Source organism: Crocodylus porosus, unplaced genomic scaffold (genome assembly GCF_001723895.1).
Source record: "Crocodylus porosus isolate Cpor-Errol unplaced genomic scaffold, CroPor_comp1, whole genome shotgun sequence".
NCBI lineage: Eukaryota > Metazoa > Chordata > Crocodylia > Crocodylidae > Crocodylus > Crocodylus porosus.
In genome coordinates this window covers 91,766,967-91,789,675 of record NW_017728947.1, presented here as the reverse complement: position 1 = coordinate 91,789,675, position 22,709 = coordinate 91,766,967, and positions in this window count along the sequence as shown.

Below are 22,709 nucleotides of genomic sequence, written 5' to 3'. Positions count from 1 at the left end.
CAGGAATCTGACATCGGATTTGAACCACAACGATTGAAAATTAAGGAAAGTAAAGGCTATTCTCTTTGTCATCACAGTTCCACTTATAGTGATATGCTCTTTTGTTATTAAACAGGCCCAATCAAAACAAAAGGGACACTGTTTCTTTTATGAGTAATGCACTAACCTACCAAAAGAAAAAAGTTCACCTAGGATGTATGGATTCGGACAGCATAAGATTTATTACGATGGCTGCAAAAATTATTCCTCCTTAACAGCACTTAAATTGTCTAATTATTCACAGCTGTTTTCAATTTATTTCAGGTTCTTAATTAGAGGGTAGGGTCCTCTGCTGAAGTACTGAACTAACACTGCAAAAAAGCTAAGAATTGCTTCACTCTAAAAAAGCTCAGCCTTGGGGCTGATTAGTGGAATCTGCTGCTAGATAATTTGTTATTCATGCTTATCCATCTGCCTCCCACTGGGTTGAGATAAAGGTTCCGAAAGACACAATTTCCTTCTTGTTTGTATAATTATTTTGACCCATCAAGACAATCAGGACTTGCTGAAAAAAAGGGGGAGGTCATGTTTGCTGTTCTTTTAGGGGATTAATGTAGGGTAAACAGATAAATTTGGGACCCAGCACCTGATAATCTTAATTAATCTGTGGATCTGGGGCTAGAGGATCCTTGTTAAAATTTAGCATAACAGCAGGAGGTTGTGTGCCCGAGAATTTCTTTTGAAAGCTAATAAACATGGGAGTGCAAGTGAATCAGAGAGCTTTAGACTTCCAGAAAAAGAATCCTTCCTGAAATGTGTTTCAGATGACCCCAATCACTATTCACTTCTGATGGGGAAGATGAGGTTATTACTGACATGAGGCTTCCAGTTCTCTTTAATTAATTCATCACTTACCACAAGCTAGGAGAGCAAAAGATCATGTCATATTTGAGAAGATTAATGTGTAAATTAACTTTCTTGTTTCTCCTCAAACTCACCCTGTGCTTGTTTTTCTTAAATATTACCTGTCCTTTTTTGCATGATATTTTGGGGATCAAAGTTTCCAAACCTACAGAAAAAAATTAAAATAAAGGAACATTCATTTTGCTTGTATCCCTTTTTGCATATGCAGTTCCTATGAGGGCATGCACAGAGTGGGCTATATCAACCTGGCCATATTTATATGCAATAGCATTAACTGATTGCCCAGTTCCATCCCATTGGTTTAAATGGCTGGATCAGAACTTGAGTGCACATCTTATGTCTGCAAAGCTGATTATAAAGGAGGTGATAAGAGTGAAATGGTCAGCTGGCTTGGGGTTTACTTATGGAGTCCTTTATTAAAAAGTCCTATAGAATTGAACAGAAAACAACTTCTTTCTTTAACTAACCCACAGAATTTAATAGAGGATTATATCCCTGTTATGGAATCTTTTTTATGAATCAGATCATTGTAGAAAAAACAGAATTGTATGTTAATGCATTTTCCCAGTGTGTCTCAATTATAGAAACATCTGTGCTAAGTGAATTTGACACCAGTCTGATCCCCTGTGCAAATTCTCAATATTCAAAGGCTTTCACCTTTTCTTATTCCTTGCCTTTGGCTTAACAGCTCCACGTTTGGATTTCAGGACTGTATAACTATCATGTGAAAAACAAAGGGGTTTTTTTCAGTATAATTATTGAAACCATTTACAGGGTAGATATTCACCAACAGGCTCAACCCAGTACCAGATAATTTCCTGGAGGATATTGGCAGCATCTGTTATCTTTGTTAAATGGAGGATTTCGGCTTGCAGTAATACCTAGCACATGTAATACCTAGTGCTCTTTATTCCAAGATTATAAAAGCATGTTACAAAGGCAGGTAGGTATCATTGATCCCATTTTACAAACATGGTGGTTTAATAGAAGGGTGGAATTTATGTTGGTTTTTCTTCCTGACAAAGGGCCCTTATTTTTTGTTATTCTGTGTAATCATTTATGTCGGTGCAAAATCAATGTGAATTATGGCCGGTCTGATTGGGTAGCATTTTGCGTCTATCTGCAGAGGTATAACTGACTGTACAGGGTGCAGGGAAACAGAGAACCATGCCCAATGCATATAAAAATATATATTTAAAACTAATTACTTGATTTTGAAGATATTTTGGAAACTACATGTTTCCGTCACCGTACATGTATAAGTCAATTTTGGATTATAAGGCATTTTAGATTTTGACAGTATGGTTCATTTTTCTATAAGATGTGGAGCTGCTGGACTGTGAGTTATTTTTGTCCCTGATATGTTGCGTATTCACTTGTTGGCTACTGGATGATGGTAGCTTTAGTATATCAGCACAGTGGTACGGACTTCAAGAGTGATCAGTCAATACGGTTCAACTTCATTCAGAACTGGCTGGAATGCAGTGCTCTGCTCCATAGCTCCAATTAGTTTGTGATACCTAATTATGTTGTACTTCTCTGCAAGGCTCAGAGTTCTGCAAATTTCCCTAGTGGCCAAAACTGAGATACAGAGCACCTTCCACTTCAACTGAAGTTGAGCATCATCTTGCTGGAGTTATAGTTTCGTGCTATGGATCTACCTATTCAGAGGGCTGAGACACAGGTTTTTCATTCTCAGTAGCTGGGCAGTCCTGTCAAACAAGTCAACATTAAGTTTGGTTATGTATTATTTTGTTTGTATCATTATAGCACCTCAGCCCTCATCAAGAACAGAATCCATGTGTATCAAACATATACTTAGTTTATGTATGATATGACACAATGACCCAAGGCAGTGGAGCCAACTTTTTTGGCAAGTGTGTGTTTCCAAGTGCCACTCCACGTCTCCTTCCCCTGACCCATCTGCTGCTCTCCTTTCTGCCTTGTGCCCCCTGCTTGATCTATTGCTTTGCTTTCTGGTTCCTGCCCTATCTGCTTTGTGTTGCCTGCCCCTTTCCTGGTCTGGTGTATGCCCCACAAAGTGGCTGCTGGTGTTGCTTGTGGCACACATGCTACAGGTTGGCCACCCCTACTGCAAAGGTATCATATGCATACTTGGTAAGGCAGTCGCTGTCCTGACAAGATTGTAATCTGCATCTATTAGATGAAGGGTGGTATCAAAGATCAAAGTCTTTGATTTCGGATGCCGATGGCAACAGGTCAGAGGCTAACACAACAAACTCTGCAATTGTAGTCTATCCCTCTGTATTAACAGTGCTGCATATACACACCCCTGTCTGTGCCTCGTTTCAGATCGCTTGAGCTCCCATATGAGAGAGAGAAACTGACCTTGACAACTCAGCACAAAAGATATGGTTCCCTCCTGTGACCAAACAGGACTAGTACCACCCAAGCAAATAATAACCCCCCTTTTTTCTGAAACCTGAGCAAACAAAGAGAGCACAAGTGCCAGCTCGTTAATTATTCATGCCTGGCATGTAGTAATTGGTCACCTGGCCAACTATAATTTTGAAAGAACTTCCGCCCAAAGCAGAGAACTGCATATACACTCAAGCAGAACAATTTGTGGAAAGGCCATTCACAAATTTTATCTCCCCGCCTCTGATCTTTATCTTGGCATAACTCCATCCTTGCTGGCTTGATTATCTTCCTCGTTATCTTTCTTATCAAGAGCTCTCGGTAATCTGCAGACTGCAACGGCTTATGTGAATCGCTCGGAATCTGTAACAAGCAACTTTCTTACCCACCCTGTAAATGCTGGGTAACATGATATCTGCATGCTGTAACTGAATAAATCAACTCCTCTGCCTACACTGCACTACATCAGTAGTGTAAGTAAAATAAACTTTCTGTGTAACCATCACGCTTTAAATCATCTGACTCCTGCTTGCCGTTAACACCCACCTGTCCGGTCATAAATCCCCCCTCGTGCCAAGCCGGTCGTGCCGACCCAGGCTCGCAGGTCAAGGGTGCACCGGTCATTGGGGCATGACAGGTGGAAGAGATGAAGAATAATTATCTCCCTTTACAGATGGAAAACTGATGAACAGACAGATTTAATAAACTGCCCAATATCACAAAAGAAGTCTATCTCCTACTGGGGAACTGAGTCCTGGTCCAGCATTCAAAGCCTAGATTTCCTTGCTGTGTGTTTGCAGGAATGATTTCAAAAGCATCACAATGGGTCCCTCAGCCCTATCCAGCTCAGGCTAAGGGGGCAACCTGGGTCATAGCACTTGCAGCTGGTCCAGCCATTCTTGGGCCCCTGGGTGTGTGTTGGGGCATGGTGGCTAGACTCGGCTTCCCGGTAGCTCCTGCAGCTTGTTGTGCCCTGCTGCCACTGCCAGTATCTCTGCTGCCACCACCAAACTCAGCCCTGCTGTCCAGGGACCTCAGCCCATCTGCCCTGCATCCACTGCCGGGAACATCACATGTAGTAGGCAGGGCCGGGACCTCTGTGGGAAGGGTGTGCTCAGCTGGGCAAAAGAGATGGCATTGTGGATGGGTGGGGAGTATGTCCAGGAGTGAGTGGAGTAGGCAGAGCAAGGGCCTGGGCCAGGATCACAGGTCACTGACAGCGTGGGGCTGGGGCCTGGGACAGAACCACGATCCACTCCCTGCATGTCTGAGGCCCCAGCCCCACGCTGTCACTGCCCCACCATCCTGGCCTCAGCCATGGCCTGGCTGCAGCCCCAACCTTGCCCTTGCCTACCCATTTTGCTTCCAGATGCTGCTCTCTGCCTGCTTACATCCCCATCCCATCCACTGGCCAAGTGTACCCTGCCCACAGGGGTCCCATGGAGACCCTCTCTGTCCACCTGCTCCATTTGGCACCCCTGACTGTGGGTGCAGGGCAGATGGGCCTGGGGTTGGATAGGATCAGTTGCTCCCCCCACCCCCCTGCCTGGCTGGGTCAGGGAACTCCCCTCTTGCCCCCCATTCCCCCGGCTTGCAGCAACTCACCAAAACTCGTTAAATGGCTCTCCAACCCAAATAATTGCCCACCCCTAATCTATATTGACCTTTCTGAATAGGGTGCAGAATAACATTAAATAATCTATGTATGTATTATGTATATGTATGTATGCATGTGTATATGTATATATGTATGTGTGAATGTATACATGCATATGTATATATGTATAGGTAGATATATCTACTTATTAATATATCTTGCAGAGATACAGATAGATATATATCACACCCACATCCGCACAAGCTCATCCTCTGGGCAGATATCCTGTCCTCCCCGATGTCATGTGAAGGTCTATTAGCATTGCTGGTAATTGGCTCAAACCCTAGGGTTTCAGAAGTGTGTGTACATATATTATTTGGAAATGTACTGTGACTATCATTGTCATCTGGCATCTTCTCAAGTTTAGCAGCAAGTCTATTTTGAAAAGAGAAAGGGGCACTGGCAGCTTTGGAGTGGCTGATGTCATAGTATTGAGTTGGTTCCGTTCAGTTTAGGGCTTTTGTGATAGCAACTTGAAACCTACCCAGTAAACCCAAACCATTCTGGACAGACTTCAGAAAAAATTAGACCAATAAAATTTTATGGTTGCATGAATCATCCCAGTGTTTTGTTAAGTCTTAACTTAGTTTACATTGTAGAAGTTCACTATGACACCAACTGGAAAGAAATACCTATCAAGAAATAATAGTTGGCGATTCAGAATCAAATACTGCTAATATTTCTCCTTTAAAAAAGATCAAGATAACTCATGTGAAAGCAAAGACAAAACTATATATATAAAACTAATGCTTTAAAAGATAGGTTTTAAAGAATAGGTAATATAAAAATAATACAAAATTGTATTGAAATCATGGTGCCACATACCAAAAAGATCTAGACAAACTGGAGAGCGTTGGGGATCTATGGGAACTGAATTATGAAAAAGAATTAAATCATCTAAGAACTATATCAGAACTCGTAAAGAGATGCTTAAGAATCATAGAAAAATAAGGCTGGAAGGGACCTTAAGGGATTACCTAGTCTAACTCCTCCTCAAAGTAGGATCATCTATATCTGGACTACACCAGAAGAATATCTGTGTGATGTATTTACTCAAAAATTTCCAATGATGGAGATTCCACGGCTTCTCTAGGTAATCTGTTCCAGTGTTCAGTGTTAGAAAGTTTTTTCTAATATCCAACCTAAATCTTCCTTGTTGCAATTTCATCTCGTTACTTCTTACCCTGTCCTCTCTAAACAGAGAACAATTAATCATCCTCTTTGTAATAAATCTTTTTATATTTGAAGATTTTTATCAAAGCTTCCCACAGTCTTCTTTTCTGCAGACTAAATAATCCCAGTTCTGCCAGGATTTCCTCATAGACCATGATTTCTAGACCTCTAATAATTTTTTTTTTGCTGTCCCATCCAATTTCTCCAATTTTTTTTGAAGTGCTGTGTCCAAAATTGGACACAGTCCTCTAGTCCTCACTGAGGAGAGTGACTTGTATACAACACTTCTGTTAATATATCCCAGTGGAGTACTATCTTTTGCAAGAATAATATTCTTTAAACTCATATTCAGTTTGTGATTCGCTATAATCCGCAGATCCTTTTTATTGCAGGTTAGCCTATTTTGTATTTTTGCATTAGACTGTTCCTTTCTAAGTGTGGTCCTTTCTACTTTTACGTACTGAGTGTCATCCCACTAATTTCTGGCCAATTACCCAATTTGTAGAGATCATTTTGAATCTTAATTCTGTTCTGTAAATTATCTGCTATTTCACCCAGCTTGGTGTCATCCACAAATTTACCAAGCATGCACCCAGAATATGTCTACACTGGCTCCACAGTGCTCTTAAGGCTGTTGCCAAAAACCAACCCGCTCCTGATTCACACAGTCAAAGCCAGAATTGAAGATATGAAAATTTTTGAAGGGTAAATTTCCATGCCTTCTCTTGTAATGCCTGTCTCTTGAGACCTCATGAGTGGCAAGGAGGATCCTCACCAGTGTAGTTCCAGGCTTGGAACTTGTGGAGCTGGAGCTGGTGGTCAGTGCTTATGGTTGTCTCACTAGTAGACTGGAGCCAAGGCAGACAGAAAGCCCTACAAGTCATCAGTGAAGCTATTGAACACTACCAAACCCAGGGCAGATCCTTGAGAATACACATTTGATACTTCCCCTTTAGTTTGACATTTTGCTGCTGATGACAGCTCTTTGAGTACAATTATCCAGACAGTTACATTCATCTAGACCATAGTTCTTTAACTTACTTATACGAGTTTTGTTGTTGCAGAGTCAAGCAGCTTGCCAAAAGCTAAGACATCACATCCACTCTACCCTTATACAGAAGGCCTATTATTTTGTTCTGGAAGGAAATATGGTTGTTTGGGGGTAATTTTGCTCTTTAAAAATCCAATTTGGACTTTACTTGTCACCTTGTTTTCTTTTTTGCTTATATGCTCTCGTATCTTTTTGGGTGTCAAAGTTAGACTGATCAGCTTGTAAGTCCCTGGGCCTTCCTCTTTCTCTTTTTAAAAGACAGACAATATATTTGTCCCTTTAAAATCTTGTGGGACCTCAGTTGACCTCTATGGGAGTGTCCAGACGAGTCCTCATGTGCTCTTGCAGCATCTCAAACACCTTTGAGATGCTGCAAGAGGCATGTGTGGGAACAGGAAAAGGTTCCTTCTGCTGCAAGTTTGCAGTATGGGGGCAAAATTAGACTCCTGGATATCCAGGGGTCAAAAAAAAAACAGGGTGAAAAAACTGGGTCAGAGCACAGCAACCGGAGACTGGGTCCTACCAGAGCATCTCTGTGGAGTAGCCAGAGTGTCTCTGTAGTTGGCCCTTACCCTGATGCTGAAGCACACTGCCTGCCCATGCAGAGAGCTGGACCCGGACTCCAGTGCAGGTAAGTAGGGGGACGGGAAGGCTGGAGGAGGGGGGATGGGACCATGCCATCCCTGCCCACTCCCCCAGCCCCCCAATCCCTCCCCACCCATCCCCATCCTCCTCCTGCCCCCCCTAATGATCCCTTCCCTGCCCAGCCCCACCCCCAGCTTGCTGTAACCCCTGGTGGGAGGGGCTGTGGCCCCTGTGGGAGGACTGTGGCTCCTGTTGGGGTGGGCTGTGGCCCTTGCTGGGGGGCTGTAACTCCTTATGGGGGACTATGGCCCCTGTTGGGAGGCTGTGGCCCCTGTTGGGGGCAGTAAAACATATAGATATTTAGAAATTCATTTTATTATGATGATAGAGATACTGCTAGGCTTCCAAATTGCTTTAACACTGTAGATATATCAATAAAATATTGCCCAACTGATCACTGTCTGTCAGTCTGTCTGTCTGTCTGTCTCTCTATATATACACACAGTGGTCTTTTTGCTTTAATTGTGGAGGAACATGGATTTCGGGGTATCTTACAGAGTGACTTTGGGATTTTTTTATCAGGGATTTTTCAGTTTTCCAATAGGGAACACCAGAATTCCTGCTAGGGAAACCAGTAGCAGGCCCCTGCCTGCTCAGAGCTGGCACTTTACACACAGTTGGAGGTGGCTGGCTTCCTCATCATTTGGTGCCAGGAAGACATACTTTGACAGTTCAAAGCAGGCCACTGAACTGGGATCATCTTCTGGACAATAGCTGCCCAGATGGCTGGGCAGGGGCACACATGGCAGTGGTGCTGCACAAAGGCCAACCCTGCAGCCACAGCGCACTGGCAACAGGCCCAGAGGGGCAGATGCCTCTACTGGCTCTGCAGTCCCCATCCCAGTCTGGCAGGTGCGCAGCAGGTCACAGCCAGGCAGCAGCCCCACTGCCAGACTGCTGCAGTGGGTAGAGGGGGCAGGGAACTCTCAGGGATGCTTCAGCAGTCCAGCTGGCCCAAGGGGTAGTGTCCCCAGGTACCAATTGGCTGGGCCCCAGAAGTTCCTGAGAGTGAGTAGCTCTGAGCTACTTGCCAGGGTGGTTTTTTGTACTGATGGGGTCAGGACAGAGCAGCTTTTTATACTGCTGGGGACAGCACAGGTGCTGGCCCCAGGATCTGCAACCAGGGGGAGCTACAGCTGGGAGGAGCCAGGCAGGTTTATTTTGCCCCAAGTGGCACGATTTGCCCCACACCAAAATGCATGTCAGGGGATGTGTGCTGAGGCAAAAAGTCCTGTTTCAAATTTGCCCCACTTCTTTCTGAGCTTCTGCAAGCGCATTTGCCTGAATGTGTGGATGCGCCCTATGGGTTCTCCAAAATAATAGCAAGTGGATCTACAAGTACTTTATCTGGTTTCTTGAGTACTCTAGGTGATTTGCAAACATCCAGCTTATCTCATTAACTTCCCACACGTTAATTTTCTACACAAAAGGTCAAAATTGCAAAATTAGAGTGCCCAGATTTAGGCTCTTCATACAATGGTTAGCCTTCTTTTCAGAGGGACTACAGAAACTAAACTCTAAAGTCAATTGAAGGTGTGGACACATGTAACAACTGATTTTCCAAAATAGCACTGACAGGGCACATCTACACATGCAATTAATGTGATTGAATATACTCTGACTCAATTTGAGATGCTGCAAGAAGCATGTGCAAGATCAGTAAACTAATCCTGATGTCACTGTCTACACATGTGTTTAAGTGCAATAATTTACTGCGGTGCCAGATACCACTTGTATCTGATGGGACTACCTGGTGGCACCATAAATTAGTTTACTGCACCCTAATTGCTGCACACATGTTGATGGTAACGCTTTACTGTGCAGCAAATTAGTGTGCTGTGTAGTAAAGTGTCTTGTGTAGATGTGTCCACTGAGGACAGTTTCACAGTTGTTGCAGGCCAGAGATGTCCACTGTATAGCACTCTAACATTCCAGGTACAATGGTCACCTTCTAGATGTTGAAGTGCTTTGGTTCCAACACCAGGGGTAGGAGTAAGTACCTAGCCCAGCTTGCCTCACAGTGGGCGAGTGGGAAGGGAATATTTGTACCTGTATGTTGTGGGTTCCTGGGGGCATTTTCACTTTTCTGCTTTCCCTTCTCTCTTAAACATAAGTTCACTAACCTTCAGTGGCTTGCACTTGACTGAACACTGCAGCCTGCTTTGGGTCTTGGACCCATGTTTATGGATCCTCAGTGGGGCAGGGGGCATGATGACGGGCCGCAGTCAAGAGATAATTTAATTGAACAAACACTGAAAGAAAACAAATGGATAAAAAGTGCCAAGAAAAGGGGAAGAGAAGGGGCAGTAGAGTTCTGGGTGAGGGGTGATGGAGTGTAGGTTGCTTCACAAGACCCATGTCATGGAATGCTTGGTGCCTACATTTAGCACTGAACTGGTTCACAGTGAACCAGTTCAGAAGAGTACTTGATTTACCAGGTGGACTTTTGAAGCATTCTAGGAGGCTTTAAATTGGTTTAACTGGTGTATATGTGTGTCTACTTCAGGTTTAAATTGAATTTAAACTGATTTAAGTGTTACATGTGTCCATACCCACATATTTGTATCACAGTAGTGTCTAAGCAGTAGTTTGCAAACTGTGGGGTGTGCTCCTTGTTGGGGGATGTGAAGGAATGTTTGGGGGGGGCATAGCCCAGGGGGGACATGAAAGAAGTTTGCAAGAAGCCTGTGCCTCTGCACCCTTGTAGGGGGATATGGGGATGGGGAGCCCCAGGCAGGCTCTACCAGTGGGCTGCTGCACCCCTGGGAGCCTGGCACAGCAGGCGCAAAGCCTAGACCCACAGTGGGGCCAAGGCAGGAGACGCTGGATGTGCAGTGGGTGGAGCCTATCCTGCTGAGCTGAGCCATGCTGGCTGCTAGGATGAGGGCCACTCTGTGCCTGGCTGCACTGTTCCTCTGGGCTGAGGGGGCACAGAAAAAATTTTAATTCAAGTGGGGCTCAGCTCAAGAAGTTAGAAAACCGCTGAGCTAGAGACACCAGCAGAGATTGGGGTTCTAATGTCCTAGGATCTCTATAGGTACATACTTAAACACAATATCTATATGAAGAGTTTACAAATGAATAGAAAGACAGGGGAAGGGAGTAGTTCTATACCTATTTTACAGAGGACTCACTAAAAAAACAAAGAGATAAAAGTAATTTCCCCACAGTTACATCAGGGGAGGTCTTTGGCAGAGACAGGAATTAAACTCAGATCTTTTTCATCTCAGTTCAGTGCTTTAACCACAATAATCATCCCCCTACTTTGTGGCATGGCATGAATAAAAGCAATGGCATGGGGAAAATAAGGATTAATGTCAAGAAAAACTTTTTGAAAGCAAGTTATAGCATTAGTTGAAGTTTTGGCTGCAACTTCATTACTGGGAACTCTTCACTGAGACTGAATTATGCATATCCATCCATACACACAAATGCATTCTGTGTGCACAGATATACAAGGCATGGACCAGATGCTGATATCTCTGGACTTCTAGGGTCCCACATAGCTGCATATGTTTAAGTGTTTTGCTGGACAGGGATGTATTTAATCAAATGCTTAAATGCTTTCTGAGTTGGGTCCATAATTATTTCTGTTTCCCACATATTTGGAGTTTCCTCATTATTTTTTTAAAATTACATTTATCCCATTTAAAACCATTTCCTTTTTCCTCTTTGCAAAATGAAAAACCAGGAATGTGAAGTAGTAAACATGAAAGAACTATTACATCTGCTGCAGCAACATTATCCCAGAAATCTTGAATCCTAATTAAGAAGAAGAAAAAAAAGCTGACCTTTGGAAAGTGGTAATATTTTAATATTTGATATGTCTGAGTATTTGGAAAGCTGCTATTGCTTTTGTGTTTGAAAATATAAGGAAAAGGTAAGGTGTTATTAAAGTAAGTGAAACATGCTTCAAGCGAAGAAGAAAGCAATGTATCACGTTATTTGATTGTTTAAAGAACATGCAGGGATATATTCCTATTCCTGAATTGCTGGTTTCTTGCAAACAAGCCATTAGATTGAAACTATAGCTGCAGCTTGCTAGTTAATGAAAAAGCAAGATAAACTGAGGGCACTATAACAATAATGGAAAAACAGAAATTCATCAAATGTATTCTGTAGAGTATATGGTTCCTTGGGGAAGAAAAACAAGAAGTAGCTTGCTAATGAGTAAAAGTAAAATATTTGATGGAATTACTAGGCAACCTAAAAACTAAGCTAATGGTATGATCCTGTAACCTCTCTTCTGAGGTGCTGACTGAGCACCCTCAAGCCCACTTAAACCAGAAGGGGCTTACCAGCTTGCTATAATGAGACTCAGTGGGTGCGTCTACATGTGTATTTACACACGCTTAAACTTAATTGCCTTTAATTAAAGGCACATCCACGTCTACACGTGGATACACTAATGCTCATTAAGGACCATTAAATTTATGTGCAAATAGCTAAGTTGCATTAGTGCATGTGCAGATGTGCTAATGCGCATTAATGTGGTGTGTATCCATTGATACACGTGAGCTAATGTAACTTCGCTATTTGTGCCTAAATTTGATATCTGCATTATGCAGGTATAAAATCTAGGCTCACATAGCTTTAAATCACCATTTTAAGGTACATTAAGAGTACACACATGTAGACACATGCCCTTAACATGCCTTTAAAAGGGTGATTTTAGGCTAAGCCCGCTTAAGAGGTACATGTAGATGCACCCAGTGTTATGTGAATGTCTGTAGTGACATTAACTCTGGTCTTTGCTATCACTGTTGGCTGAAGGATAGAGAGGTCTTATAGAGTCATCTACTGGGGAAGAACTCTAGCACACACAAGCTTAAGGAGTCATCATAACCCTTAATATGTGGGGCTGATAGTATAACTGGATGTCACAGGTTTATTAAAAATATCAGTTCCTACTTGCAAAGGCTTATCCTCACAGTTACTTAGCTTGTCTCCTCCTTTCACATGCCACTTATCCTCAGTTACTTAGTTGAAGTAACACCTAAAGGAAGGAGACAGAGGGTCATGTTTTTTAATAATTTCTGTCCAAAATATTTCTAGTGAATTTTGTGCAAGAGCAGAGTATCAGGCTGACTGTTCTGGGGAATGAAAGTCAGCAGATTCCACTCTTACCCAGTAATGTGTTTGCACAGATAATTGAATATGGCCATAAAAGGCAAAGGGGGTTACTCAGGGGTGCTACTGTTTTACAAATAAAATACAATTCCCATTGTGCATCAAAAAATAAAAGTAGCAGTTCTGGAATGGGTACTGTACCTTCCATTATATGTAAAAGTGTTCTTGTTACTCTGTGAACCAAATTCAGACTTATGTTTACCTATGACTGTAAATTTTCCTCTTGCCAACCCAAGGGTAAATCTGACTCTTTAAACCATTTAAATCTATTTGTTAGAGAAAGAATTAGTAATAAAGATCTGTATTTAAAGAGACTGAAAGGTCCTGGTGTTTACCAAGGTCTGATCCTGCAACAACTTTAGCAAATTGTTTATACAAGTAAGCAATTCCCATTCACAACAACAGGACTGCTTGGGTGATTTAGGGGTTGCAGTACAGGGTCCTAAAATTAGTTTTAGTACTATGGCAAGAAGACATGAAACCATAAAGGAAGAGTAGAACTGTTCTAGTTTTTGTACATATTTTACATGCTTTGCTCATTTCAAACTTACCATGGGAATGTTAAAAGAAACATCAGGTCTGTTGTATCAGGGCAGTGGATGCCATACGCAAATGAGCCAGCTGTTTTGGAGGAGAGGGAGATTATGGAAAAGAGAGAGAAACAGCAGGATAAGAAGCTAGATACTTAGGGTGCATCTACATGAGATGCATTAATGTGCATTAGCTTAATTATGAGTGCACATATACACGTGCACCCTTAATGCACATTAAAAAATGGTGAATTTAGGCTAACCATGCTTAAATTTGATACCTGCAGATGCAGATATCAAATTGAGGCATAATTAGTTAAAGTGCATAAACGCATGCATAGATGCGACCTGGCACTAACTTTAGTGCCTGATCTCCCCAACCACCAGGGTGCTGGCCTGAGCCCAGCGCCAGGGCTCCTGGCTAGCCACCTCTCCTCCTCCAGGCCTGGGCTGCTCTCTGGCAATCCCTTGCTGCAGGCTATAAAAGCCTGTGGCCACTTTGTGCCTCAGGGCACATACACCAGGAGCCAGAGAGAGCCTGTTCCTGCATGCAGGAGTCCAGCAGGCCCCGTGTGCACCCCTAGACAGGATCCAGGCTGTCTGTCCTTGTCTTGTCCCCTAGCCAGAGCTGCTGCTTGGCCACAGGTGAGTGTTGCAAAGGGCTGCAGCCTTATGTGCCCCTTGCCCAGCCCTGAGATCTCCCCAGGGCTACTGCCTTGCTGTCTCTGCCTGCTTCTTGCGCTGCTCACCCCCAGCAGTGTCTCTTTGCAGGTGCTGTGGTGAAGTGCCTCTGCTGCATGGCTCCCAGTCCCTGACTGTCCCCTATCTAGAGTGCTGCTGGCAGCCCTCCAGAGCCAGCAACACAGGAACAGCTGTGCAGGGGCCCAGAGAACTGGTGTGGGAATCATGTCCACCACATCCTCCCCATTGAGCCTGGCCTTACCTGTGTATGCATGTCCATCCTGACTGCCTGAGACCCCAACTGAAGGAGGTGCACAAACTCATGGTGCTGTGGGGCCATGCCAATGTACACAGGCTGTTGGTGTGGAGGAGGTGCTCCAATGCCCACATTTATGAGGCTGTCTTAGGTGGGATGTGTGCATGAGGCCACTTCTAAATGGTATGGCAGCACCATGTAAAGGCCAAGTTCTTGTAGGCACAGTGGATGGCAGTGACCGACTTCAGTCATTAGGCTGGTTGTGCCCTAAAGACAGTGTGGTTTTGCTCCTGCTCTTTATGCAGGAGCTGACCCACATTTTAATTCCCTGGGATCCAGGCTGCACCCTTGCAAGGGGTGGCCTACCCATGCTTGCCTACCACCATGATGCCTCCGGTCACGTGTTACTGGAGGGGCCCTTGGGCCTTCAATACCCTGCTGCCTCCCTCCCTGTTTGCTGCATCCACTGGCAGCTCTGGGAGCCCTGGCAAGTGGCTGCCTCACCCTTGGCACAGCCCCACACCCTGCCATGAGGAGCAGCTGGCAATGTCATTGTTGGCCACTAGCAGTGCCAGCTTCTCCCTGTGGGGGGACCCTGGCCTGTTGCACACTGTGGGCTGTGGACCCCAGGCACAACCAGTCACCCTTGCCAGTGTGGAGGCCTGCACTGAGCCTCCAGCCTTGCCAGCCCCAGACGCATGGCAAGTCCTGTGTTGGGGGAGGGGCCTCCCAGTTCTTGTTTTGTGCTTGCTCACTCCCTGCCCCTGCTCCCCAACCAGCTCATCTGCACCCCCTTGGCCCTGGGCTTCACCCCAAAACAGCCTGCAGGGGGGCAGGACACAGTTCAGAACTTTACTGAGCAGCCCATGTTCCCCCAGCTTGGTGGGCATGGGCTTCTCACACTCCAAGGTAGGCATCAGTGCTGGAAGTGATGTTCTTCTTGGCAGCATGGAACAGGGCTGTGTAGTGCTGCCACAGGTAGCCTTCCAGGTGGCAGCAGAGCTTGTGGGGAAGCCTGGGCTTACCCCTGCACTGTTGTAGCTCAGCGCCCCAACCAGGAGTGCAGGTGTGTCCTGGGCACCAGGAGGATCAGCAGCAGTAGGGAATAGTGGCTCAGGCACTTTTCCACCTGCACAAACAGCTCATCGCACACTGCCCAGGGCACATGCATCAGGGGCAAGGTCTCTAGTGAGGAGGGCAAGGGTACGGTCATCCCCTTGCCTCAGTTGTCCAGGAGCCCCCTGCACCCGAAGCTCAGGCACTGTGGGCTAGATGGCAGTGCAGCAGAGTGGATGGCCTGCAGAGAGAGAGGGTGGGGGATTGGGGTCTGGATCTGTGGCAGCAGGTGCTGCCAGCAGCCTGCCCTGTCCTGCCCTGGGAAGGAGGCAGGGGATGCAGGCTGCCTGTGGCTGGCACCCAGCGGCCCACTGGCCCCAGGGGAGCAAGGAGGGATGGGGGCCTTGGCCAGTGGTCACCTGGGTCCAGGCCTGCCTGGCCAGTTTACCATGGTTCCTGGGCGTCCATGTGTGGCCGACCCCCTATCTGAGGCTAGGAAGTGCAGGGCCCCTGGTACATAGCATCTTATCTTTGAAATGTTGCAAACTCTGACAAAATTCTTCTGTCTCTTGCCTCTGCAGGGCCAACACCTGGACATGGGGAAGATCCCACGTGGCCCCAGCAAGGATGCTGACTCAGGGTTGCCTCCACCCAGTGCCAGAATGCACTGCATACCTTGGCTGCACCAGCAGTGGGTGTGTACTCAAACCTGCCTGCTCCAGCACCTGATTGCACTGGCCAATGCATGAGGAGGCACTGATGGTGGCCTGGTGGGCAGGGGACACTGCCTGGAGGAGGCATTCCAGGCCCAGCTTGTGGCCCTGGAGGAGGAGCTCCTGTGGATTCTGCAGGAGCAGATGGCCACTGACTGCCAGGCAGTGGAGGCTGTGGAGGATGAACATCAGTCCCTGGACACCATCCTGGTCCTGGCGGTCATGTGCCAGCTCCCCACTTCCTGGTGCCCATCCCTGGCCCCTCAGACCTCCTGGCAGCTGGCTCCTGACCTGGGTCTCCTCCCACCCACATGGGCCCAGCCTCACCACTCATCCACAGGCCATGCCCCTGAGGACCTGGAGGTGCCTAGGCAGCCAGTGTCCAGGCAGCCAGAGGGGGAGCAACCCACCCCAGAGCACCACCAGCCACTGTCATCAGAAGAGGAGCCCACCACATGCTGCAGTCACTGCAGCCCCTGGACCTGAGGGGGAATGGCCCAAGGCTGGGGTGCTAGCTGCCTGCCCTTTGGGCTCTGTCCCCTAGGCACCCCCACCCCACAGCCCCCTCTCTGGGGCAATAAAAGACTGAGAGACTTTTGTATATATTTTGAACATTGTGGAAGTGGGTTTTCTGTTGTTGGAGGGTGGGCTCTGCTTGTTGTGGGGGGAAGGGAGATGGGTGGGGTTGTGAGGGTAATAAAGTGTTTTTGTTTTACTCATGTGTATGTCCTGAGAGTGGTGCTGAGGGTGGGTAGAGGGTGTGTGGGCAGTGGTGCAGGGAGGCTGGAGTGGGGAGTGCAGGAGGAGGGGGTTGGGCAGAGCATCCCACAGCCAGTGCCCTGGTCCCTGCTGGTAGGTGCATGGATGTTCTGTGGCCTGGGCAGGGGGAGCCTGCTGGTGCCAGCAGGGCCAGCACTGGGGCCAGCAGGAGTGGAGGACACTGTTCATTGTTGGCAGGGGCTGGGCTGGAGCAGTGGGGTGCTGGATACTGCTGGCAGGGGTAGCCCTGGCATGGGAAGGCAGGGTGGGCAGGGAGGGAACTGCCATGTGCTGCCCCTGCGCATCTGTGTCACGGGCAGGAAAGGGGCTAGCTAAGGATCAGAGCTTCCAAGATGGCTGCCAAGTGCTGGTAGTTGGCTCTGGCTTCAACATGTCTGCCAAGTGCTGGTAGCCATGTGGCTGGAAGCTGAAGCTCCCCTGGTGGCCACAAGGGCACATGGCAGGGCTGAAGGGACTTGGGACTAACTTTAGTGTGCTAACTTTAGTCCCAAGTGTGGCGGCACAGTAGGGAGTCCTACTACACAGAGGCACCTGCCTCACTATGCCAAGGCCAAAAATGTCACTTTGGGAGTCCCCCATGGGGTGCCTTCAGCCGGCTGTCCCCACTTCCCGGAGAACACCCAAAAGCCTAGGGTAATGCTGCCATCACCTGGGCGCTGGTCTCTGTTAGGGCTTTGCCCACGCACAATATTTCTGGGTGCCTCTTTCAGCCTGAAGCATTCCAAGATAACCTCAGGTAGGGCTGAGGGAGCATAAACAGACAAGCTCCCACTGGCCGGTCTGGGAGCAAAAAGCCTTGCCTCTCCGTCCTCCACAGTACCACAGCAAGGCATGCTGTAACCTGATACCTTTATTGATCGGGGAGGTGGGGAGGTAGAACAAGGAAGTCAGAATACACTTTGAGCAAACATTATCAATCAGAGTCTTATACAGTTTTGGACATAATAATCCTTTAAAACGCATCTGGCCTAGACATAAATCCTAACTCCTGGCTAATTTCCAAGTCATTACTTACAGAGAATCATCCAGGCAGCCGCTTGGAGGCATGTTGCTTGTGGCTTTTCAAAATCTGCGCCAGAGGGAGAGAGCATTCCCCACTTCTCTCAGGAATTTATCCGGCCAAGTCACCTGGTTGACTGGCCTGAACCCGAAAGAAAGCAAGTGTGAGAGCAAGGGTTCCACCTGGAACGACCCAAGTCATGGGCAGAGAGAGGAGGCTTTCTTCCCACTAAGTCTTTGCATGTGTAGATACCTGCCAAAAATCACTTAATGCACATCAGCTTACTGTGCATTAAATTTAGTCTTGCTTATTTGCACATGTAGATGGGCCCACAGAAATGCTAAACTGGCCGAGAGGTTAATCTTACAGAATGCAAGAGAAGTCCTGGCTCTTGCAATTTTTTTAAAGTCAGACTAAGAAAATATTCCTGGGTCTGAGGTGAATTGTGGGACCTTTTTCATCTCTATATTCTTTTACAGGGACTTAGAAAGGGGAGAAAGGAGGGTTGTAGAGCTAAGTGGGCAAAGATTTCATGATGCTGCCAATGAGCCTTTATTTGTTTTTAAATATGCATGAAATGTGCGTTTAAAAAAAATATGTATTCACTTGGGGCAGAACTAAAGGGGGAGAGATGACAATGACAAGAGCAGTACCAAGCAGTGAAAAATATGACTGTCCGGCAATCTTGCTTATGTAGGTAGGGCCCAATTCTCCACTGTCTCCTACCTTACTCAGAACAAGTGTGAAATGCAGCCAGGGCAAATTTCTACTCACACTTGTCTTCATGTGCTACACTCTGTCTTCACAACTGGAAGTGGAAGATCAGACCTGTTGGGTCCAGAAATCAATGGTAATCTTTTTAATGATTTGATTGGGAGATGCAATTCCTTACCTGGAATAGCTGTGAAGTCTACAATATTTCAAACATTCTTTTAAATTTTGCCTAGCAATTTTTCCGTGTTCCTAAGTAATAGCAAATCAAGATCCTATTAGTTCAAGATTCTTTAATGTTTCAGAGAATCCTTTGTCATCTTTTAAGCCAGCGTCTCCCAAACTTCTCAGGTTTATGCTGCACCATAGTGAAGTCAGCCACGTGTGTGCCCTCCTACGTCAGTGCATCTCTGGATGCACAATATTTACATGATTCACACATGCATGGAAAATGGACTTGTTGGTTAATACTCTGCCTTTAGTTGCACATCCCCAGAAATCCCCAAAGGGCTGTGTTACTCACAGTTTGGGAAATGCTGTTCTAAGATAACTTGGAATGCAAAATTTTTAAATATCCTTTTTGTTCATATAGTAGGTAAAAATGCACTCCTGCTTCTTTTGCTGCATTTGTCTCACACATTCCTGCAAATCACAAGAGAAATCCAAGCCGCTTCACTTGGTTGCAGTCCATTTTTTTTTGTTAGGGAGCAGTTCTGTTGTAATTTTCAATAGACACTATTTTATTTGCTTTTTATAAAGTCTGAGAATTGCTACTGTTAGTGAAGAGTGTTTCTGACCAAAACTTCTTAGTAGATGAGAACCACAATGAAAAAAAAAAGGATGGGGGAAGAGGTTTCCATTTTTCAGCACTTTGTTTCTCTTTTAATGTACTTCAGAAATATTTTTTGATGTATTACTACTTAGAATACTTCACAGTTAGCTCTAAATGGTCAGTTCTTTGCTAAGTCTGCCACTTATTTTTAATTTCAGTTTATGCTAGAAAACTTCCATTGAAGTTGGGCATTGTCTGAAGGTAAATGACAGATACTTCCATCACCATAAATGGAGAGCCTTAGCAAAACCTCACCAAGAACATCAACTCAGAAAGGATTCGTGGTGGACAGAAAGTCAGAAGTCTTGTGAAGAGAGAGTGTGGTAGTAGAGTTGCAGATAAAGAACAAGAATAAAAAATGGCAGTTAAGAGGACTTAGAAATTTGCTATCAAAATATGTATTTATTGCTATAAGATTGGGTTTTCAATCAAACATTTTTTTCTGACAGCAGCATCTGCTTCTTGTGGAAAACTTCAGCTTCTTTGTTGGAAAAAAATGTATAGCCATAAAACAAATACTTCTGACAAAACTGATATTTTTCATTTGGAAACTCATCATCTAATTATTTAGTTTTTGGCTGTGTTCCTTGCTGAACCCCATCTTCCACAGGGAATGTCTACACTGCCCAATGCAGTGATCTATCAAATGGCATGAACTAGTTTATATGAACTAGCTCACGTAGTGGGCAAGTTATCCCAGGAGAAGTCCCATACTAATGTGGCTACACTACTTCCAGAACCTTAGTTAGCTCTATATGGCCCTGCATTATGTTATGTAATTATACTCATACTGTGCGGCAGCCATACCACTGTCATTAGGTACTCTGGCGGCTCTGAAAAGCAAGAGGCAGTAAGGCATCATGGGAAATTTAGTCTGACCAGAGAGCCTGACATATAGGGAAGAACAGGGGCATGAAGTATTCAGGCTGGAGCTCCTCTGCAGAACTATAGTGGGATTCTAAACTGAATTGTATTTTTGGTGTTACTGTTGTTCTTAATACCCAGGCAAAATTCTTGATTTCCTTTTTTCCATCAAAACTCAAAATTGTCTATGACAAAAATACCCATTTTACTGGCAGCTTGAGATGTGAAGAACATGAAATGTAGAGAAAATGAAGGGCAAAGTTTGGATACAAAGACTGATAGAAGCAGGTGTCTTGTGTGCTGGAGAGGATGGACCAGAGGAAGGCAGAGAAGACAGAAAGTGGCAGGAGAAAGAGAGAGAAATAAAGACCAAAAGAAAAGGGCCTTTAGGAAAAGAGAGTGAAAAATGTAGTCTGAACCAAATAGTATGTGAAAGCATTTAACTCTTAGAGCGTGTCCCTTTGAACATGCATGTGTGTTTCCCTAGGGACAAATAGCAGCAGCATAACTGTGCTGCTACTACTTGTCCTCAGGGAATACCCTTGAACACATGTCCTGGATTGCAGCAAATTGCCCCAGGTGGGGCAGGGGAGGCTGGGGCCAACCCAAGTGCAGGCCTTACCTGGGATCCTAGGGACTTCCTGGGGCTGCAGCAGTGGTGATCTGGGTGAGCAGAGCCTGGCCAGCAGCTGGAGTGTAGCTCTGGCCAGCTAGGCTCTGGTTTCAGGCAGCACACACTGCTGCCACATGTGCTGTGCCACCTTTTTTCTCCACCTCCAAAGTGTTTGAGGGGTCGCAAAAGGTGCATTCCCACTTGCAGGGACAAGATCTTAGAGGCTGAGTTTTAATTCAGTTTAATTTTTTCTGCCATATTATACAAACTAATTGTTTTAATTTTAAAAGCTGCATTAAGGAGATCTGTCTCTTTTTCCAAAGTATAATTTCAGAAAGGATAAGCAAGTCCAAAATCACTCTACAATGTCTCAAGATTTTTTCAGTTTAATTATGAAAACTTTAGACTAGTAGGAAAGCATGGTTTTATTGGAGGAACAGATTGTATGCAAATAATACCATGGGCCAGATTCTGGGCTTAAACTTGAGTAAAGCAGGAATACTTATGCTGAAATCATAGTATCATAGTGCTTAGGGTTGGAAGAGACCTAAACAGATCATCAGGTCTGAGCCCCTGCCCCAGGCAGGAATGGGTGCCGGGGTCATAACACCTCAGCCAAATATCTGTCCAGCCTCCTCTTGAAGACCCCCAAGGTAAGAGAGAGCACCACCTCCACTGGGAGCCCGTTCCAGAGCCTGGCAGCCGGAACTGTAAAGTAATGTCTCCTGATGTCCAGCCTGAGCCTTCTCTCTAACAATTTGTGGCCATTATTCCTAGTAACCCCTGGTGGTGCGTGAGGGAACAGAGCCTCCCCCAGTTCCTGCTGGTCCCCCCGGTGAGTTTGAAAAAGGCCATCAGATCCCCTCTCAGCCTTCTCTTGTGGAGGCTGAATAGGTTCAGGCCCTTTAGCCTCTCTTCATAGGGCCTGCCCCGCTGCCCCTTGACTATGAGAGTGGCCCTCCTCTGGACCCTTTCAATGCTGGCCACATCCCTCATGAACTGCGGCGCCCAGAACTGGACGCAGTACTCCAACTGTGGCCTGACCAGCACCACATAGAGGGGGAGGATCACCTCCCAGGACCTCTTGTGATGCATCTGTATATGCACGACAAGTTGCGGTTAGCCTTACTGACTGCTTCCTCGTGTTGGTGGCTCATGTTCATTCTGGAGTCAACAATGACTCCAAGATGCCTTTCTGCCACCGTGTTGACAAGAAGGGAGTTCCCCGGCCTGTAGGTGTGTTGCTGGTTTCTTCTCCCTAGATACAGCACCTTGCACTTGTTTGTGTTGAATTCCATCCTATTCTCATCTGCTCACCCCTGTAACCTGTTTAGCTAGATTATGCCCCTCCCCTCCAGTGTGCTCACCTCGCTCCACAACTTGGTGTCATCACTGAATTTGGACAGCATGCTTTCCACACCCACATCCAGATTACTGATAAAAATGTTGAACAGTACAGGCCCCAGGCCCAAGCCGTGGGGGACTCTACTGCCCACATCCCTCCAGGTCGAAAACGACCTGTCCACCACCACTCTCTGGGTGCAGCCTTCTAGCTAATTTGCCTCCCATCTGACTGTGTAGGTGTTAGAAATGGAATATTGTTAGAAATGGAGTATTGTTAGAAATGCACAGCTTGCATCTTGCACCCGATAAGAAAGAAACACTGCCAAGGACTTTGTTCCTTTCCTAGCCTTGCCACAGCTTTTCTTATACTAAATCGCAGACTCTCCCCCAG